General features: G+C 41.3%; 1 protein-coding gene across 17 annotated transcripts in view; it reads left to right on the top strand.

The window, feature by feature from the left end:
- GULP1 (GULP PTB domain containing engulfment adaptor 1) overlaps positions 1-17,359 on the top strand; it is a 1,414,565-nt gene that overhangs the window by 544,484 nt on the left and 852,722 nt on the right. For all 17 annotated transcript variants that reach the window (XM_073646319.1, XM_073646318.1, XM_073646301.1 and 14 more), the window contains one exon: positions 13,649-13,731. The gene's annotated coding sequence lies outside the window, so the exon portion shown is untranslated. The remainder of the gene's footprint in view (positions 1-13,648; positions 13,732-17,359) is intronic.

The following is a 17,359-nucleotide window of genomic DNA, read 5'->3' as shown; positions in this document are numbered from 1 at the left end:
CTAAAGCAACATTTTAATGAAAAAAACAAAAATTGTCATTTTTCGTGCCCCAATTTATAATATACTGTGAAACACCTATGGGTCCAAAATGGTCATTACCCCTTCCTAGATGGAATCTTTGAGGAGTGTAGTTTTTAAAATAGGATCATTTGTAGTGGATTTGTGCCGTTTTGACGCCTCAGGGGCTCTACAGGTTTGACATTGCTTCCACAAAATATTCCAGCCAAAATTGCACCCCAAATGTCAAACAGTGCTCTTTTCATTCCGAGCTTTACCGTTTACCCAAACAGTAGCTTCTGACAACATATGGGACATCGGTGTAGAAATTGTACAAGTTGAGGGCTCCATTTTTTCCCAAGTGTTTTATAGTAACATTTTCATGGAAAAACTGAAGTTTTTGTTTTTAAATCTGATGTGCGTTAAATCTTGTGAATAACTTGAAGGGTTAACAGACTTTTTAAATGCAATTTTGAAAATCTTGAGAAGTACAGTTTTTCAGATGCGGTCTAAAATATAGGCCCCTAAAAGTCACTTCAAAAGTAAAGTGGCCCTCCTAAAATTAGGAATTGTAAATTTCATTGCTGTCCCATAAAGTAATAGTGCCCACACACAGTTGTAGTGATCTTTTCAATTTCTTCAAACAGTAATAGTGTCCTTTTTAAGGCCCAAACTGGACTAGTTCATCTTGTAGTGTTCCACATCGTAATAATGCCCGTGTATGTATGGGCGGTAAATTTCCATTAAAGCAAAGATAGAAAGATCTAATATCACGTAAATCATCAGTGAGTGAAAAAAAGATTAGGTATTGGAGAGCCTTGATTTCAGATTAATAATGTATTCCAATCACACCTGGCCAGATTAAAAACTTCTTGCTCAAAATATGTCTTCAGGAGAGGCACCTTGAACGTTTGAACATAATGAAAAGTGGCTAGGCCTAATATTAGGAAATTCCTTTCATTCTATTACAATAGTTAAGAAAATGGATGTAGGCACCTTTCATGCCTCTGACCATGAAGAATACAATTGGTATTTAAGAATTCTTCAATACATAATTTAAGTGTGACAGAATAAATATTCATCAATATTTTGGTAATGTGGTTAAACATAAATGTTAGAAAGCTGTAGATCAGGCTGTCATTGTATTAAGGTGGAAAAGCACTGAAAACAGTTTAACCCATTTGAATAGTAGCTGTGCATGCCACATATGCACCTTAGAGAACCGTGTTATTTCTGCATTTTTCGCTCAGTTTTGAGATCATTATTTCAGCATAAGGCTGAAGTCACTAGTGCAGTTTTACATGTAGGTTTGTGAGCCAAAGGTGGATTAATAAAAGACAATGTATAAAGGAATGACATTTATTTCTACTTAGTATCTACAGTGCAAAAGTTTGGGCACCCCTGGTCAAAATTACTGTTAATGTGAACAGTTTAAGCAAGTTGAAGATTAAATGATCTCTAAAATGTCTAAGCTTAAAGATAACACATTTCCTTTCTATTTTAGGCAACAAAAATTATATATATTTTCATCTTTTACATTTTAAAAATTACAAAGAGGAAAATCGGTCGATGCAAAAGTTTGAGCACCCTGCATGGTTTGTACCTAGTAGCAGCCCCTTTTGAAAGTATCACAGCTTGTAAATGCTTTTTGTAGCCAGACAAGATTCTTTCATTTCTTGTTTGAGGGATATTCATCCATTCTTCCATTTCTGTAAGATTCCTGGGTCGTCTTACATGCACTCCTACTTTGAGGTCTAGCCACAGATTTTCAATGATGTTCAGATCAGGGGACTGTGAGGGCTATTGTAAAACCTTCAGCTCATGCTTTTTGCGGTAGCCTATTGTGTATTTTGACGTGTGTTTAGAATTATTATCCATTTGTAGAAGCCATCCTCTTTTCAACTTCAGCTTTTTTTTACAGATGGTGTTATATTTGCATCATGAATTTGTTGAAATTTTATTGACTCCATTTTCCCCTCTACCTGTGAAATGTTCCCCGTGCCATTGGCTGCAACACAACTCAAAAGCATGATTGATCCATCCCCATGCTTAATGATTGGTGATAAATTATTTTCCTGAAAATCTGTACCCTTTTTTCTCCACACATACCTTTGATCATTGTGGCCAAAAAGTTCTATTTTAACCTCATCGGTCCACAGGATTTGTTTCCAAAATACATCAGGCTTGTTTAGATGTTATTTTGCATACTTCTGATACTGAACTCTATGATGAGGATGCAGGAGAGATTTTCTTCTGAAGACTCTTCCATGAAGGCCATATTTATGCAGGTGTCTCTGAATGGTAGAATAATGTACTACAACTCCGGAGTCTGCTAAATCTTTCTGAAGGTCTTTTGCAGTCAAGCATGGGTTCTGATTTGCCTCTCTATCAATCCTACGAGCAGCTCTCGCTGAAATTTTGCTTTGTCTTCCAGACCTTATTTTGACTTCCACTGTTCTTGTTAACTACCATTTCTAAATTATATTTCAAACTGAGGAAAGTTCTGCTTTGTGGACCTCTACCATTTTCATTTTCAGAGTGTTAGGCTATGTGCCCACGATGCAGAAATGCTGCATATTTTTTACGCTTCTCCCTGGCAGGAAAACGCATGCATTTTTTACATGTGTTTTTCCCACCAGGTAGAAGCGTTTGTCAAGTGTCTTTGCATGCATTTCTGCATGCGGGTTATCAAGCGCTTTTCCAAGTGATTTTAGCATCACTTGGAAAAGTGCTTGACAACTTGTTCACACTATATAAATCCATGCAATCGGCATGGTTTTATAGTAGTGTGACCAAGTTAGTTAAAAAAAAAGAATAAGAATGGTAAAAAATAAAAAAATAAAGTTTATACTCACCTTCCGTTGTCCTCCCGGTGTTATCTCCGCTTCGTCCGGTGTGTTGGGCGGCTCGCGCTGTTGTGAAGGACCTGCGGTGACATCATTGAGCCATGTGATGGGTCACATGACTCAGTGACGTCATGTCAGGTTCTTCACAACAGTGCAAGCATTGCAAGAGACCGGACGGAGCAGACAAAACACCGGGAGGACATCGGACGTGAGTATAAACTTTATTTTTTATTTTAAATTATTTCTTTTACAGTTTCTATGGTACCCAGGTCTGGATGAGAGTCTCCTCTCCTCCAGACTTGGGTGCCATCCGCACATAGAAACGCATAATATCCGTGTGTAAAAATGTACTGACACGGATATTATGCGCTTCAATGCAAGTCAATGGCGTCGATTACGCTGCGTGTCCGCAAAATTAATGGACATGCTGCGGATTTTTGAGCGCAGCATAAATGCTGCGGAAAAATCCGCAGCATGGGCATTGACATTGTGGCTTCTCATTGGGGACCATGGGGGGCGGATTATCAAGCGTTTCCCAAGCGTTTATGCTGTGGAAATTCCGCAGCATAAACGCTTGGAAAACGCATAGTGGGCACACAGCCTTAGACAGCTGCTTAGAAGAACACATGGCTGCTGTTTTTTGGCACAAGGTTAGAGCAGGCTAGGTTTTTATAAAGCTGGGAAATTTGCACCACCTGGCCTTTCCTAATGTTGATAGTGAACAATAACCCTAACAGGCTAATTAAGGTCTGAAACCTTGGTCAAAGTTATCAGAGCACACAAGTCTCCAAGGGTGCCCAAACTTTTGCACTGGCCTATTTTCCTTTTTGAAATTTTTAAAATGAAAAAAAAATGACAATATATTTTTTAGGGCCTAAAATACAAAGGAAATGTGCTTCTCTGCAGCATATATTGCCCCTCCTGGAACAGGACACCATCAGAGGGCAGCAGTGAAGTTACTTACTACAGCTTCTAATCTCAAGTGAAAAATCTAACCCTAAACAATGCTAAAATGCGACGATGAAATATATTAAAAACCAGAACATAAGGTCAGAAGATGTCTCTACTGCAGTATCTTATCTTAAACGATATCATCTGCAGTAGATATCCCTGATATTTGGTCTATAATGCGATCAATAAATAACCAAGGAAATGTTATTGAAGTTTATTATGTTTTGCCTATTCTCAAATTTTACCAGATCTAAGTTGTCCCACAGGAAAAACTAATGAAGGTCACAGAAGCATGTAACACACCTAATCAACAACAAGCATCTGTAATTAAATGCTAGACTTCTACATGGGTGAAATAAATACTTTCAGAAGCTACTTATCACAGCCCTACAACGGAAATTAATTATACATACTTTTAAAGTAGACATTTTAAAATATAACATTTTATACTCACTAAAAAATATATAAAAAACAAACAAAAAAAGCAAAAGAAAAACAGGATTCCATGAACTAGTGGCTGCCAGTAGTCAGTCTTTTATTGAATCTGCTCTGTCACTAGATTTCACAGTATAAGCAGCATATATCTTTAAATAGATCTCTTAAACTTTATGAGGCTGGTTTACTTAATTTAAAAATCAGTGTCATAGAGCCTATACAATCCTTTGTAAAAGTTTATCTGCGTAATATCAAAATGGGGATATTAATAGTCCACCTCTGACAAAAAAATCCCCATTTTAATATCACATTTATACAGCCATTCTGACCTGCCTTTTCAAAGTAAATACACCATCCTCATCAATTCTAATTTCAGCTTAATAATGTATAGAGTTTGTATTGTGAATTCTGATGACAGATCTTGTTTAATTAAAATATTATTCTCAACACTGCTGTTAATGCCTTTTACTTCCTTGTATTTTTTTTGGGAGGCTGAGGGTTAACTCCTTTTTGATTTACAGTTCTGATTCAGTAGCTTCATCCTACTGCTGAGTTCCTGCTTGCTAATGTGACACATTAACTATCACTCAGTGTGTTTTTCTAAATCTACATTGTTATCACCATATTTATATATGGAGATATTAGTGCCTTTGAATAAGCACATTGTTCAGGTGAGAGATGTGATTACTGGAAATGTTCTGGAAACTGCCAATGGTGGGGGCAGTGGACTGTGATTTTGCAGGACTGATAACAGATCAGAAACTCACTGTCTAGCTAACTTGCTGACTAACTAAAGAAATTTAACCCATTTACGACATTGGACGTATGAGTACGTCCAAGGTCTCCACCCCATGTTTGATGTGGGCTTCAGCCATGAGCGTGCATCTTTACCGGCACATGACAGCTAATCTAATCAGTTGTCATGTTCCCCTAATGGGTAGAATTGCGATCCACCCGCCGCTGTTAACATGTCAAAGTCCGACAGTAGCATTTAACATGGCCGCACCGGAAGTGCGCCATAAAACCAGCCCATCTGCGCGCCCGTCACATGATAGCAGGTCGACAATGGGTTGACATGGCAACCCGGAGTCTGCAGGAGACCCCTGTGGTTGTCATAGCCAATCTGCTATGAGCGTCGCCCAGCGGTCTGCGTTCATAGCAGATGAGCATTTTTGTTACACATAGCGCTATGTGTAACACAGGCGATCAGATGATCTCAGCTTCTAGTCTCCCATGGAGACTATTGAAGCTAATGAAAAGTGAAAAAAATGTTTTTAAAAATATAAAAAAATATAAAAGTTCAAATCACCCCCCTTTCGCCCCATTCAAAATAAAACGTAGAAAAAAATCAAAAATACACCACGTTTGCCAATTCGCCACATTCATATTCGCCCAATCTATCATTATATGAAAAGAATTAATCCGATCGGTAAATGGCTTAATGAGAAGAAAAGAAAAAAAATCAAAACTCTAGAATTATGGTTTTCTTGTCGCCACAGCACTGCAATAAAATGCAGTAACGGGTGATCAAAACAACGTATCTACACCAATATCATTAAAAACTTCAGTTCGTCGCGCAAAAAATAAGTTCTCGCCCAGCCCCAGATCCTGAAAAATGGAGATCTCGGATAATAGCACCATTTTTTTTTCACCACTTAAATAAAAAGGAGCCTATACATGTCTGGTATCTGTAAACTCGTAATGACCTGGAGAATCATAATGGCAGGTCAGTTTTATCATTTAGGGAACACAGTAAAAAAAAAACTATTGTGGCTTTACACTTTTTTTTAAATTTTACCGCATTTGGATTTTTTTTTCCCGTTTTCCAGTACACGATCTGGTAAAACCAATGGTGTGGTTCAAAAGTACAACTCGTCCTACAAAAAACAAACCCTCAACTGGCCATATTGACGGAAAAAAAAAAGTTATGGCTCTGGGAAGAAGAGGAACAGAAAAACAAAAACACAAAAACAAAAAGTGGTAAAGGGCTAATAACATTAGAATACCCCATTATTCTATGTTATTAAGTTTCTTTAGTTAGCTAGACTGCATGAAAATAAGCAAGTTTGTAAATGCCAAGCTTTTTCTATTTGCTTTCATTATTCTGGAATGAAAGTTTTTATTTTACATAGTGTACAGTTTGTTTCCAAGGAGATCAACCACCAGTGGCTGGCGAGAATAGAGTTCATTGCATGCATGAGAGCCACAACCACTTCAACAGCTGATCAGCTGGGGCGCCACAATTATTACCCTCACCCATAAATTTTCTGATCCTAGAACTTGTCTTTCAGTTATTCAGGGGTCCCTGGATTCTTGGTTTAAAAAGAATATATAGATCAGGTAATCTTTCGCATTGTCAGAAAACATGGAATAGTTGGTCATGTAATGGATGGAAAGGTGAGCCCACTGGAATTCAATTCAGGTTCATAGCCTACCTTATCAGGGCATATGGGGTTAACTTTATAAGACAAACCGTTTATGATGGGAGTGTATATCTTTTAAGCTAAGTTCCCATGCCTGGTCTTTAGTTAGTTTTTTATTCTGCTGTGTATTTTCATGCACAAAAAAACAGCTTATTACAATTCCACAAGGATGGAGTTTATGTAAATCTTATGCCACTGTGCTGTTTATAATGCTGCAGAAATTAACTTGCCGTGTGCTTTTCAAATTCGCAGCATTGGAAACTCCCTTATACTGTAGTAAGTAGGCATTTTATTTGCAATGTTTCCACATGGATAGGAATGAGATGTGGAAAGTCCGTATCTATAAACTGCTTATGCATTTTTAGTGCATTTCCACAGCGAAATGGAGTAAAACCTAAATTATCTACATGTAACGTCGTCAATAATGTTTTTCAAAGCTAGGTAGCTTAGCACATGGGAAGTTATCAAGATAAAATCATTTTATATGTAACATGAGATAACAAAAAGAGACAAAAACCGTAGCTGAAAAAAGCTAGATAAAAATGCATGTAAATAAAAACTCAGTAAAAAACACTAAAAGAAAACCAAATTTAACTAAAATTATCTAATTAGTGGAGAAATGCAACTACCTGCCTGTTCTACCCAGCACTGGCTTAGAGTGGTCACTGACTGCTCCAGACAACGATTCATGGGCTGCACGTCAACAGAGCAGCTCCTCTTCCTTTGGACTCCTCTGTCGATAGGGCATGACTGCCGACATCACCCTGATTGACAGAAATTAGGCAGCAGGGAGACGACTGTCAATCAGGGTGACGTCGGCAGTCATGCCCCATTAAAGAGCGTAGTGGAAGAGAAGCCGCTGCATCACTGGCAGGAGAGGTCTGTGAAGGCGCCGGGCACAACAGGCGGGTAGTTAGCAACCACCTGCCTGTTAGTCCTTAGGCCAGAGTAAAAATAACTTAAATAGTACTGGATAACCACTTTAAGCTCCCAAAATATGTATTGATGGATTCAACAAGATCTGCTTCTTACAACTTCTTTATGTTACTTCTTGACAAATTGCAAACACCACAAATCTGCTCAAGTTCAAGTAGAACCCTGATCATGCTTCTTCAAAATGCTATCATAAGCATTAGAACATGACATTTACTCTTAGGACACGGCCCCACTATCAGTTTTTGGACAGTATTCAGTCAGTATTTTTTCTCAGGAGTCGGAGCCAAAACCAGGTGAGGAACAATCATAGAATAATGGGTATAATAGAAACAAGTACACCAATTCTGTATTTATCATCCACTGATTTTGGGGCCGTGGCCTAATAAGCACTGTTTTCTGCACTATAACTTTAATGAAATTCAATATTTTTTCTGTCAACTGTTCATGTTATATTTTATTATGTGAGTAGTGTCCGTGTGGGCCCAGGGCCAAATTGAAAATTATTTTCCTAAGCAATGTTAGTTTTAAATGCTAGCATAAGCGTAACACTGTTGCCGGCGCCTCTGCATGGTTCCCCTCCCCTCTCCATGCAGGGACGTTGGCATATTCACCGTCCCAGACGCGCGGTGTGTCCTTCGGAATGCTCTTTGCATCCTTTGGTTTCCTGGCGGTGCGACTTGTGTGCACGTATGCTGCCCTGTTCTTAAAGGGCCCACACACACACCTGCTAAGAAGCCCCAGGCAATAGTTGGGAGACATCTTGTTTAAAAGGCAACTCCCCAATAGGGAGGTGCCAAGCAATGAGTATCATTAGTGTGTTATTGGTGCAACTAGTGAGTTGTTAGGGCCCCTGTCCTTGCATGGCCAGTCCTGAAACCATAGTCCCTGGTCCTTGCGTGGCCAGTCCTGAACCATATTCCCTAATCATTGCATAGCCAGTCCTGAACCCGTAGTCTCTGGTCTTTGCATGGCCAGTCCTGAACCCATAGTCTCCGATCCTTGCGTGGCCACTCCTGAACCTGTAGTCCCCTGGTCTGTGTGCAGCCAGTACCTGAATCTACAGGGTGGGCCATTTATATGGATGCATCTAAATTAAATGGGAATGGTTGGTGATATCAACTTCCTGTTTGTGGCACATTAGTATATGGGAGGGGAAAACTTTTCCAGATGAGTGGTGACCATGGCGGCCATTTTGAAGTCGGCCATTTTGGATCCAACTTTATTTTTTTAATGGGAAGAGGGTCATGTGACACATCAAACTTATTGAGAATTTCATAAAAAAAACAATGGTGTGCTTGGTTTTAATGTAACTTTATTCTTTCATGTGTTCAAAGTGCTGCCCATTGTGTGGGATTGTCAATGCAACCCTGTTTTCCCACTCTTGACACACTGATAGCAACATCGCAGAAGAAATGCTAGCACAGGCTTCCAGTATCCGTCGTTTCAGATGCTGCACATCTCGTATCTTCACAGCATAGACAATTGCCTTCAGATGACCCCAAAGATAAAAGTCTAAGGGGGTCAGATCAGGAGACCTTGGTGGCCATTCAACTGGCCCACGAAGACCAATCCACTTTCCAGGAAACTGTTCATGTAGGAATGCTCGGACCTGACATCCATAATGTGGTGGTGCACCATCTTGTTGGAAACACTCAGGGAACGTGCCATCTTCAGTGCAAAAGAGGGCAACACATCATCATGTAGCAATTTCAGATATCCAGTGGCATTGGGGTTTCCATTGATGAAGAATGGCCCCACTATCTTTGTACCCCATATACCACACCATACCATCAAGATACGAGATGTGCAGCATCCATTGAAAAAAATAAAGTTGGATCCAAAATGGCCGACTTCAAAATGGCCACCATGGTCACCACCCATTTAGAACAGTTTTCCCCCTCCCATATACTAATGTGCCACAAACAGGAAGTTGATATCACCAACCATTCCAATTTAATTTAGGTGTATCCATATAAAAGGCCCACCCTGTATATTCGAGACCTGTGTGTCTGAACATGTCTCTATCCAAGTATTCTATCCATGTATCCGGACTGTCCTATCAGTCTCCGAATCAGCCCTGTCTGAGACTCTGTGTCAGTAAACATTTTGCAGAGGATCCAGAATTTAGTAGTCTATACGGAGCCCGAGTCCTATCCTTGTCTGCGTACCTGACCCCTGGGGTCAGCAGTCGAGTACTGGGGATTACCTAGGAGTGGTACCTGGCGGCTACCTGCAGCTTAAGCCTGACTGCACCATCAGGAGCTCCAGTGAACACCAGGTAACCGCTTAGCTACACCCCTATGAGGTAAACCCAGCCCTGTGGCACATTGGGTTCCCAAACCACATGCGCCACCTGCAGCGTAACAATTAGAGACTTCCTGACTAAGTTTAAACCTTGTGTTCCAGAAAAATGCGATGTTTAGCCTTTTATATAGGTACACTTTTTTTCACACATGCCTAATATACATAGCAAAAGGCAATGGTATGCAGCAGACCCCCTTATAAAAGAGGTAACACAGTTGCAATATACTGATGAAACAACCACTCTCAGCCTACCAATCCATGGAGGGGATGAATGCCTAGTATTAGAATTTCACACAGATGAAACTTTCAATAGAGCGCAGTCACACACAAGAATAGCAACTTGCCCAGCTAACAGCCTATTACATGGCCCTACTATTTGATTAGGCGGGCTGCCCATCACTCTATCAGTGCAAACCCCTAGTTTACAGGGTCACCATTGATGGGCCTTGCTCCACTCTGTAAACATAAAATGTGCAAAAAAAAATATAAAATAATATTAGAAGGTATTGGTTAATATTTTGGCCAAAATACACAAGCTCGCAACCCACTTCAAGGGTCCTTACTGTCTTGTGAGTTCCTACTCTACAGTATAAAATAGCACAAAAAACCAAGCAATGTGAACTGAGGTCTAAGATGGTACACATGCAAGAAATAGGAGCATGTTCACACTAGGTTTTGCTTCTTTTTGCTAGTGTGAACATGCTCCTATTTCTTGCATGTGTACCATCTTAGACCTCAGTTCACATTGCTTGGTTTTTTGTCTTGTTTGCATTCTGTGCAAATTAAAGGTGTGGCATCCCCTTTGTTGAGCTGATTAGTATATATGTAGACTACCACGGGCCTAGGTGGTCTGAAGTTGGGACCTGGTCCTATTTGTCTACCCTTTTATATGCATTACTTTTTTAATATAGACAGTGTAGGTACCGTCCCAATTTAGGGTCACCTTGTCGCTGGTGGGACGGCTTGTATACTTTTTTTGATCAAAAATAGTTCACTAAGTACCCTATATTTAATATGCAACTTTGCTTTACATTTATATATAATGATGGTAGGGTATGAGATATATTTTTTGTCGTTTGTAGGTTTTGAGTATAAAATAGCACAGCCTAAGCAATAAAAGGAATTTTAAAAATTCCCTAAAGAATTCAATTATAGACATAACAAAAACGCAAGCCCTATTGCAAGTTTCATCTGTGTGCAATTCTAATAATAGGAAATCACCCCCTCCATGGATTGGTAGACTGAGAGTGGTTGTTTCATCAGTATTTTAACCATTTCTGGTTTCGCTACCTTTGGGAACTGTTTGGTGTTCACTGCATATTTACATGTTCTACACTTATAATTACCAGAAATGGTTAAAATTCAAAACTTTATTAACTACAATAGTTCACATGTTATATATATAATTACCTGTAATGTCTGTAATCTCTCATACATAGGCTGCACTACGAGGAAATTGCGACAGTGTATCAATGAGCATCTCCGGGATTCAGTGAACGGTGAAGCCTCTAATCCATCCAATGTATCCAAGCATTTTTTTCAAGTACATGGAGGAAATCTGAGGGGTTTCCAATTCTTTGGGATGGAAAGAGTTAACAAGCTTAGGAGAGGTGGGGCTTGGAGACAGGAAACCCACTGGATCCTGATGATGGAGACCGCCCACCCCATCGGCCTAAATAAACATTCGGAATTGAGTCTATTCTATTAGAACCGTTCACTAATCCCATTTATAGCACCTTGTTTCAATATTGTAATCTGTTTTTAAACTTGTATATGTGTTTTGTATTGGCATTTTAAAATGTGTTTGATACAGAGGTTTTGTAAGTCATGTGACTAGGGAGGCGGGACATGTTTGCACGGCTAGGTTAAATTCCCCATGCCACAGCCATAAAGCTAGGTTATGATTAAGGGGTACACATAGCCCTGAAACGCGTAAACCAGTGTCCTGGGACCTTGCTGTATCAAGCCCTCCACCTCCAAAATGTTTGCCTGTGTTTTTACATCTAAGAATTTTTGGAATAAAGCTTTGGAACATATAGCATTGGTGCCGGAATTTTTCGTATTGAATTGGACTCTTTGGGATTGTGGCAAGGCACAAAGGGACAGGTGAGCAGGAGAAAAAAATCTTTTTCTTTATTTATGATGCTCACCTGACCCTGGGAACATTCACAAGAATGTTCCCAGGGTGGTAAGCTCACCGGGGCTTATCAGCTTATCAACCCCAGTGGCCTCCTGCAGCATGAATACTGATAGGGGTGATTTTACAATTTTTTAAATTTTAGGCTCTGTTCCCCCGATCCAGATGTAGCAGCGCTTTGGACGCATATTTTTTGCTGCGTCCAAAAAGTTGCATTCTATTGAAATCAGGTGAATCCACATGTGTTCACTGAACCATGCGTATTTACTGCATTCTATACATTCTAGTGGTCATATTTCTGTTGCAAAGACTAGCGACTCCACAAAAGAATTTGACATGCTGTGGTCCTGAAAGACGCGCTGCATGTCAGTGTCCACGGGTGATTCACAGCCTCTGATGCGCGCATAGGTAACATGGAATTTCTAGAGATCCCATCCACTATGCTGTAACATCTGAACGCTGCAGGTTTGACTCTGTATAAACACACAGCATCAAACCTGCAGCGGCTCCTGACCGTGGCCACGTACCTAAACTCACCCGCAGCATGTACATTTCTGTAGTGGACATGCTAGTCTCCGCTGCAGATTTGACCAATTGAAGTGTCATTATATGCGGTGGATTCACATGTACCAACAATAAAAGCATTAGAACACCGCGTTTTGAACGCAACAAAAATGTGCTGCTTCCAAAGCGCTACTGAGTGCTGATCGGGGGGACATAGTGGCTAACCAACCAGCTGTGAGATGTTATTTAATGGCCAGGGACCATGTTTGCAAATGGCACCTTCCCAGGCTAAAAATACCACCTCACAGCAGCTTCATAAATTACATGAATAGAAATGCTAATGAAGATTTGGTGAATGGGACTAGTTGACACCCAGCTCTTTTGTTTGGTTATGACAAGGTGTCAATCAGACCTTTTCATGACCAAAGCTAATTAAAGTAAAGTAAAAATAAACACACAGACACAGAGCAAACACTTTATTTGAAATACAGCAGACACATTCTTTAATCATTTAAATTAACCAATATACTCATCCCAGGTCTGACGGTAATCCAAGCAATGTCCCACCAAATAACTTTATTTAGCTTCAAAAAGCATTCATTGATGTACAAAAACGCTTCAAAAACCGCATCAAAAACGCTTCAAAAATGCCCAGCGTTTTTCCTGCCAAGGAGATGCAGAAACGCTCAGGAAATTTCTACTTCAAATCCTGATTGTGCGCACATACCCTTATGGTCCATTTTACATAGAGGTGTAAATAGAATTGTATTAGCATATAATATCCATAATAATATATTTTCAGTGCAATGCTCAGTTGCTGTGCAGTGTGTCGTTACAGAAACCAATAAATATTGATTGTGGTTTAAGAATGTATTAATTGAATCAACTTTCTCTTGATTTAAAGAACAAAATACTAAAACTGAATTGCACAATGATTTGAATCTTTCCTTAGCAAGCACATAATCATTAAGCAGTACAGCAGGCGGAATCATGTCAAGTAGCTCGTCTCCTGTGTGTTGTTACAGCAGATTAGAAACTGATGGGCGCCTGCACAGCAGATCACACGGGGACCAAAGGTGTATGATGATCATATTTCTTTTCTGCTGTCTCTGCAGATCCCTGTCAAAGCATGAAATGCCATTTTCCTTATGTACGAGGCCAAGATTATAAAGCTTCTTTGAAAATTAGTGACTCAACAGTAAGTTATTGCATTCTTCCTACTCATAACAGAAGAAAGCTTTTCATTCTCTAAAAATATGACCCTCAACTTTGTGGGTGTAAAGAATGTAAAATGATTTCACAGACGTTAAGAACAGACCTTTATTTTATTAAAGTCGTACTGATCCTGGAATTCCAATGCAATACCACTCTTTTACTAAATTCTATATTTCTCTGTATATTTTCTTTTGTTTCTCTGAATAATCAATTAATAATTAATAAAGACAGACACTAATGGACAAATTCTTCATACAACCTCCGAGGATTAAATATACATTAGGATCAGACCCTGGCCTGGACCTAAAGCAACACATTAAGCTAACTGTTCTACTTTAATAATGAGATTGACCTGGGATCAAGATTAGCAGGGCAAGGCTACAGTTTTTCTTTAATCAAAAATTTAGTATGTCTCACTGTTTTTAGGTGTCGGTACTATATGTCAGCTCTGATGTAAATTTTTACTGTCTTGTCTATAGGATGTGAAGAAAAGAAAGTGTTTTTAGAAATAGATATTATATGGTCACTCATTACAGTATGTAAGATTCCATAACTCTTGAAACTGATTTTTTTAATTTAATTTGCATGAAAACTAGAAAAAAATCTAGGAAAAAATAATGATAATAATATATCCATAGAATATTTGTTCAAGATGAAAGTCATCATTGGTAGCATACCGTATGGATCCTGTATAAACGGACCCTTTTAAAATGAAAGAAACACTCACATACAATGTTTTAAGCCCTTAACTTGTATAACTGTATGCTGTTTGTAAGGTAGTCTAAGTGTATTACTTTACTTAGCTTCTCCGGGTCCTAGCATAACTCTGGTCTTCTTCTCTCTCATGTGACTGCAGTTCCGACTTATCAGTAGTGTTGAGCCACCCCCGTAGTGTTCGAGTTCGGTTCGGTTCGTCGAACACCCGTGTGTTCGCCGAACTGTTCGTCGAACTGTTCGTCGAACACCTTCGAACACCGTTAAAACCAATGGCAGGCAAACAAAAACACATAGAAACACATAGAAAACACCTTCAAAGGTGTCCAAAAGCTGACAAACTGCTCAGAAGACATAACTAACACATGGAAAAGTGACAAGTACATATAGTCATGCGAAAATAAAAGAGGTGGAGGAGTAAAAGGAGGGGGAGACACAGATATAGGCATGTCATGCCCTTCTAAAATCCAAAAAGTGAGAAGCCGACACGGCCAGTCCGCTCCTGCCCGTGCCACCTCCGTGTCGCCGGGTTTGTGCCAGAGCCGCGGTGAACCCTGACGGCCAGCCCCCCTCTCCCAATACTGGTGCCTGTCCGCTGATGGGTCGAGCGAGCCCCCCTGTGGTGGAGGCAGCTCTAAGCTTTTTAATTTAAATTGTCTCTCTAATTTGAATGAATACACTTTAAATCCATTTACAAGGATCTATTGGAGGGCAAGTCTCATGCCAGCAGCCGCGGTAATTCCAGCTCCAGTAGCGTCCACTAAAGCTGCTGCAGTTAAAAAGCTTTTATAAGGATCGAGCTCGGCTGTCCACCGCAAGGCATCCTACTGCCAGTCCCAGCCCCTATGCCTTGGGGTGCCTCCTGATGCTCTTCACTAAGTATCCCATGGTCCCGAAGCATTTCCTTTGAAAAAATTAAGTGTCTAAACTACAGGTGGTGTAGCTTGCTTAACAGCCGGGATAATCCGCTGACTAGCAGACACTGCTACTAGGCACAAAGTATTTCCTGGGCTAGATGCAGTTAAAAATTTGTAATTAGATACTCTCGTTGGATGCTGAGAAAGCATTCCATAGAGTCTCCTGGCACGCCATATATGATTCTCTTAAAAAGCTTGGGGTAGGGGTCTAGGGGACCCTTTTATAGCCAAAATCACGGCCCTGTATCGCAATACGTCACCTAGGCTGAAGATAAATGGAACTGTAGCACCCTGAGGGCTCGGTTGCTACAGACGTATTGCACCTCACCCAGAGGTGTGATATCTCACTCTCAGGTAAGGATGGAGTGTGGATCAGGACCTGACACCTGCATGCATTACACCACATTGCCGTGGGGCAGGGCGACCAATATGCCCCTGAGATGGGCACGACAGTCCCTGTCCCTGGCTGGAGTGGGGGGAGGGAACACTGAGGAAGGGGAACCCTGTAGTGCAGGAGCAGGGAGGAAGCAGTTCCTGGGTGCATTGAGAAGGGAGTATAAAAGGTGGGCACCATCTTAGTTCAGTGCAGAGAAGTCTGAGCAGAAGTGGCAGGGAGCAGGGGCTCTGCATGAGCTCTGCTCCGGAGGCGGGCCTAGTAACAGAGGCCCAGGCCTGGAAGAGGGAGAAGGAAGGAAGAGGAGCGGAGAAGGCTCCAGGAATGAGGAATGAAGGGATCCCAGGGGTGCGGACGGGCGAGTCGCCACCGCACGCCCGAATCCACCTGCGTGGAGGGGTCAGGCCAAAGGGGGAGACCGGTCCCCGAACTAGTGGAGGCAGGAAACGACCCTCAGCTAGAAACCGGAGGCTCTGACATTTTATGTGGCGCAGCCCCTCGCTACACCCGCTAGGAAGGCACCACATAGGGTCAGGGAAACTGGCGCCAAGTTTACCAAGAGGAGGCCCGAGGCAGCCGGACAGAAGTGTTGGTAAGAAAGGCCAGACAAAGGACACACAAAGGGGGTCCAGTGAAGTGCTCCAAAGTTATCTGGGAGTTGTCTGAGCCCCTCACCTGGTGAGCACAGTACGACGTGGGCAGCCGTTACCTGCAGACGTGGTCTGGATAATAAGAACTGTGAGTAAAGGCCCTGGACTGCATCACTGACTCCGTGTCGTTACTGCTGCTGCCCTGCACCATCACCCCCATCCTCCGCATACACTGCCCTGAGGCTATACTCCTCCCGTGGGGAGTTATGCTACGCTCTGCTGCACCCACAACACCAGCCTCAGCGGTCTGCCCTGTAGCGGCGGTTCACTCTGACCGCAATCCACGGGTGGCGTAGTAGGACATTTAAACATCAAAACCACATAAATAGTTCCGCCACTGGTTTGACCGCCCTGAGCCACGGAACCGGGTCGCCGCCACGAAGACTACAACCACTAGCATCCACCAAAAAGGGTCCGGCTCCGGGTGTCCCAAGGCCAAGGGGGTGCGTCAGAACATTTTCATCACCTTTCACAATCACCAATGGGACAAGGCAGGGATGTCCTCTGTCCCCTCTCTTATACATCCTAGTGACGGAGCACCTGCTCTCATCAATTCGCCATAACCCCAATATTAGGTGGATTGAGGTGGGAGGCACCGAGTACAAGTGCTCTCTATTTGCTGATGATGTCCTAGTATATATCACTCAATCACATATATCCATCCCTGTTGTTATGGCTGAAATAGATCACTTTGTTACATGGTAAAATTTTAAAATCAATGCAGCGAAGTCTGAGGCCCTCGATGTCTCCCTCCCCAAATCCATATAGGATTCCATCCAGTCCAACTTTCCCTTTGCCTGGTCCTCACAGGGTATCAAATACTTAGGAATTCCTATTCATAGAGACCTCTCCCATCTATGTTATCTTAATTTTGGGCCCTTTATTGAACAATTCCATACAGACCACGGTTGGCAAGTTAGAACTGTAAGATTCACT

The sequence above is a fragment of the Phyllobates terribilis genome, unplaced genomic scaffold (genome assembly GCF_046119375.1).
Source record: "Phyllobates terribilis strain yellow unplaced genomic scaffold, ASM4611937v1 Scaffold_9__5_contigs__length_417890890, whole genome shotgun sequence".
NCBI classification, from domain to species: Eukaryota; Metazoa; Chordata; class Amphibia; order Anura; family Dendrobatidae; genus Phyllobates; species Phyllobates terribilis.
This window is presented reverse-complemented; position numbering and strand designations above follow the sequence as displayed.